The sequence below is a fragment of the Silene latifolia genome, chromosome Y, assembly GCF_048544455.1.
Source record: "Silene latifolia isolate original U9 population chromosome Y, ASM4854445v1, whole genome shotgun sequence".
Classification (NCBI taxonomy): Eukaryota; Viridiplantae; Streptophyta; class Magnoliopsida; order Caryophyllales; family Caryophyllaceae; genus Silene; species Silene latifolia.
In genome coordinates this window covers 265,703,343-265,708,671 of record NC_133538.1, presented here as the reverse complement: position 1 = coordinate 265,708,671, position 5,329 = coordinate 265,703,343, and the positions used below count along the sequence as shown (strand labels likewise).

At 39.7% G+C, this 5,329-nt stretch overlaps 1 non-coding gene across 1 annotated transcript; it reads right to left on the bottom strand.

Moving 5' to 3' along the window:
• Nucleotides 1-4,811: 4,811 nt before the first annotated feature.
• LOC141635800 (small nucleolar RNA R71) lies at nt 4,812-4,918 on the bottom strand. Its single transcript, XR_012540460.1, has one exon. It is a non-coding gene; the product is annotated as a small nucleolar RNA R71 (small nucleolar RNA).
• Nucleotides 4,919-5,329: the final 411 nt, after the last annotated feature.

Genomic DNA, 5,329 nt, shown 5'->3' with positions numbered 1-5,329 from the left:
ACCACTTCCCTCGGAACTCTCCTCCTTGACCTTGGCCAGCCTGGCAAAAAGGTCAGCGATACCAAATCTGGCAAGGCGAATGGATGACCTAGTGGCTATAACACGAGATACTATATTAGCAATAAAGACAGGCTGTCATGAAAAAGCCAAAATAGAAAGAAAACTAAAACCAAAAAGAGAACAAAATAGACTTACTGCCTGAAGTAGAAGCACTGGCAACTTTTGAAGGCTTGGGCACTCTAGCAGCACCTTCAGTCTTCAGGCAACGAGGGAGGTGACCAGCCCCATAACAAAGAGGCCAAGTCCTCTCCATTTGAGGAATGGCAAGAAAGGCAGAGATATTTGCAGTAGGGTACTCAATTTCAGAAACCCAATCATCAACTGCAAGCAAGGGAGGTATGACTCATTTTAATTTATTTATTTTCTTTAAAACTAACAAAAGGGAAAAGTCAGAGTACTCACCACCAACACAAGCATCATAGTTCAAGTACGCCAGATCAGGGCCCATAAAATTGGTCCTGATAAACATGTACCCAGCAGCCCAATTCTTATCATGACCGCTATCCATAATGCTGAGAAGAGGAGTAGTAGAAGGCCTGACCTTGAAACTAATGCGGCAAGGACTGTTGGTCTTGACAGCATAACAAGCCTTCAAGTCCTCCAAAGAGAAGGAAATATTGTGTTTCTTGCATAGATACTCAACAGAACAGACTACCTTCCACACCATAGGCATCAGTTGGTAGGAAGGCACACCGATTTCTTTAATAACATCCACCATAAATGGGGAGAAAGAAAGCTTGCAACCAGCCTTGAAGGCCCAGTCATGAATACAGAACCAACCAGGACATGCCCAGTCAGCCCTGACAGGGGAATTTTCAGGGATCCGGACTTCGGAATCAACAGGAATGATTCCCTTATCCTTCAGTACTTTTTCGAATTCAGGTTTCAGACGGTTTGGAAGAGACTGATCATTTTTTAGAGCTTTTGTGGGTTTAAATTCGAATTCACTGTGGAAAATTGAAATCATCTCAAGAGGAGAATCAATTGGTTTTTCAACCATAAGTTGAGCAGCAGAAGACGAAGGGAGATTTTCAGAGGTGGTTTCTTCAGGGTTTGGAACGAATGGAGTTCCAAGAGACATCACTCCCCTGGAAGATTTCTTTTTTGCAGCCATTATCGAAAGTTTGAGTTATTGAAGATTAAATTCTAGAAATTAAGGGAACTTGAAGATGAAGATTTTTAGAGAAAATGATCGGATTTTTGGTGGAGTTAAAATCAATGAAGTGAAGGCTATTTATACTCGGTGAATTTAGGGTTTTCAACCGCAAGTTGCAAAAGTAATTATGAAGAGTTGTAGTAATTAAACACGCATCACACCGAACCGCTAATTAGCCGTTACAGGATCCAATTAGTCATAATCCAACCGTTAGAAGCAGTTTTCCAAAATCAGAAGTTATCTCCTTATTTCTGGCCTAACCCAGCGAAAATAAGGAGATAAGGGACAATTGTTAGGCCTGGAAATCCGCAGATACCTCAGGATGACATTTTACCCCGACCTGACCATCAGGGTATCAGGACGTCAAGCTACCAGGGTACAAGAAGACAGGCGCCAAGTCAAGGAGAGGACAATGGTTGAAATATCAGGATGATATTTGACCAGATGACTATATTATTAACGAATATATGAATGATAATTGGAGCATTAATGGAGAAGATTTGGTAATAAAGCACAACAATTAAAGGAGCAATAATGCACATTAAATCAAGCAATTAAGACAGAATATTCAGCATTGATGAGGAAGATCCAGCAGCCGTTCAACATGGACTATATAAGGAAGCACTTGAAGATTATGTGCGACACACAACGCAATACAACACGATACTCTCGCAATACTCATATAAAATATTCAATCTAAATTATAGTCATTTGTGTGAATCGCTGAATATTATAATGAAATCCTCTCCGGGCTTAGTACCCGTGGTTTTTTCCCATTTTAAGGGTTTTTCACGTACAAAATTCCTTGTCTTATTCTTATTTTGCTTATCTTGTCTTACTTCACTAGTTTCGTACCTTACCCTACATATTCGCGGATAAAGTTTGTGCTAGTTAACCCTGCCTAGACATACCCTGACCAGATTTCGCCTTGCGCAAAATCCATGCAAAACATCGTGATTTGTGACCATAAACTCTTTCAGTTTGGAGGCCTGGAACACATACGACTCGTCACTAAATGCATTGAGGAATAATGGTACATGCGCAAGGGGGAATGATTTAAGCTTAAGATCCAGAATACCACCAAACCCAATCCTCCGTACCGCCACTCGCTGAGCATCATTCAAGTTTTCAACCAACTCAATAAGCCTCTTCGGGAGGCACTTCATAGACGTGGTAGGCGTAACTTCAATTTCTTCTGCTTCCCCCTCCTGAACTTCAGCTTCTTCTTCAGACTTTGTGATGTGACTCATATTTGCACACATTTAGTCCCCGAACTAGCCTCGTTTCTATGCTTTCTTGCATGTATTAGGGTCGTTTCTTATCTTTAGCTTCCTACTTTGCATATTCTTTGAGGTTTTGTGTCCTTTGTAGGAGAGGAATGCTAACCTTGCATATATGGAGCAATTTGGAGCTAAATGGATCGCATCTAACGACCAAGCAACAAGGAGGAGACCGATACTAAAGGCCTAAGTAGATAGAACAAGTATTTAGGCAATGATGAAGGACCCCTAAAACTCCTCAACGATTCCCATGGATCTTGAACCAGCAAATTGAAGAAGAAGTCACACTGACCTGTGAGACAGGTGTCCCTAGCTCAGCCCGAGCGTCCTGATGCTCAAGACGGGCGTCCCAAACACACAGCCCGAGCGTCCCACAAGCAGGACAGGAAAATCTCCTTACAGCATGGGCGTCCAAATAGGGTTAGATCGAGCGGCTCCTTAGGGACTTGTAAGGCTTTAATCTTCTTCTTAGGGACTTAATCGTCATTTAAGCCCTTAGTTACCCTAATACTTGTACTTAGTATAAATACCCCATTGTATAAGGAGATTAATCATCATGTTTTAACCAAGTTTTTAATCAAGTTCTTACCAATTCCTAATCAAGTTGTAATTACACAATTCAATCTTATTCAAATCTTAATATTTCCTTAATCATTCAAGTGTTCTTATATTTAGTTGGGTAATTTGAAGACTATTTGGGTTTATTGGAGAATTGACAACTCTTCATCATTCATCAAGTTTTCTTCTATTATTCTTTGCTTATTATTTGGATCATCCTAAGTTGGTACAATCCCTTTTATCCTTTGCTTTATTATTGTTTATTGCTTTAATCATTCACCATGTTTAGCCTTGTTAATATGATTGACACCCTTATTAGCATGTTTTCCATGATCATGAGTGGGTAATCTCCTAGCTAGGGTTAATGGGGGATTAAGGAAATTAATCATGGGGTAAATCTTTACTTAATAAGTTCATATGATTGCTTGCTTGTTGTAGTTTCAATTTATGCACATGTTATGCTTGATGAAATGCTTGATTGACAACCTAGCATGAATCTCCTATCCATTCAACAAGACTTGTAAGATATAAACCAACTCAAGGCTTGTTAGACCATGCATATAGTTGAATAGGAAGAAATTAAGTCGACTTGTAGGTGTTGTAAAGTCTTGACCGACTCGGCTCCGAGACCCAAACCTTCCTAATAATTGTAAGATATAAACAAACTCGATTTCACAACAACAATAATTGGCTTGAATCTATGAAACTTGTTTATGAGATCTCACCATGATCCCCTTATGAACCCATGACACCCTAGTGCCTTAATCAATTGTTTATAAACCCTATTTACTTGATTTGCTTTACTTTCATTTGCTTTACTTTTCATTGTTAAGTAGTTTAGATTGCAAACCTCAAACTCAATAAAATTATGACACCCTAAGACATAGCTTTCTACAACCGATAAATCAATACAATACCCGTCCCCTTGAGATCCGACCTATACTTGCCACTCTACTAAGAGTAGTTAGTTGAAATTATCAATATTGTTTTAATTGGTAAGCTTAGACGACAAAGTTTTAACCGAATAAAAAATGGCGCCGTTGCCAGGGAGGGTGTTCAATTGAATTGTTATCATTTGTTGGTATTAGTTGTGTCTTTCTTAACCTTGGGGAATTCAAACTGCTCAAGGTAGTTTTAAGTGTTTTCTAGTTGTTTGATTTTTGCATGTCTAGGAGATCACAAGGTGGTCTTTTGCCTATTGATCCCGAGATTGAAAGAACCTTGACCAATATTAGAAGAACCGTAAGAGGGACATCAACAACTGTGGGTATTGGAGAACTTGTGGACATTGGTATTATTCAATCGGATAGTGTTGAGTTTACCAACCCTTTTGCAAGACAAGGAGGGGAAAACCCAATTCCAAATCAACCACAAAATCAACCTACAATGCCTAAATTTTCATCTCATTCTGTACCAACCGCAGAGAACCTACCAAATGGTACTATAACACCACCCCACTTCACGGTAATTTCATTGCCAAATCCGCTTTCATACAATTAGTTGAGAGAAGTCAATTTGAAGGGATGCTTAGTGAAGATCCGCATCTACACATGAAGATTTTTTGTGATTATTGTGATGCGATTTTCCAAACGGGGGTAACTCAAGACCAAATTCGATGGGTATTGTTTCCTTTTTCCTTGATCGGAGCCACAAAGCAATGGTTAAAGATCCTAGACAAGACCATTCTTAGAATTGATTCATGGAAGAAGTTAGCACTTGCCTTTTACAAGAAGTTATATCCTCCGGAGAAGACCAACATGTTAAGAGCCCAAATCACCAGGTTCAAGCAAAGAGATGAAGAGTCTCTATATGAGGCTTGGGAGAGATTCAAAGATACATGTCCCTCTTGTCCTCATCATGGACTAAGCGAATGGTTTCTTGTTCAATAATTTTAGAATGGGTTGTATGGAGAGTCAAAGAATGTGCTCAACATGGGTTCTAATAGAAGATTCACCGAGGTTGATGACAACCTGATGTGACTCATATTTGTGCACATTTAGTCCCCGAACAAGCCTCGTTCCTATGCTTTCTAGTGCTTATTAGGGTCGTTTTTTATCTTTAGTTCCCTACTTTGCATATTCTTTGGAGTTTTGTGTCCTTGGTAGGAGAGGATTGCTAGCCTTGCATTTATGGAGCAAAGTGGAGCTAAATGGAGTGCATCTAATGACCAAGCATCAAAGAGGAGACCAGTACTAAACGCCTAAGTAAATAAATCAAGTAGAATGGGCAATGATGAAGTCCCCCACGACCCCTCAACAATCCCCACGGATCCTTA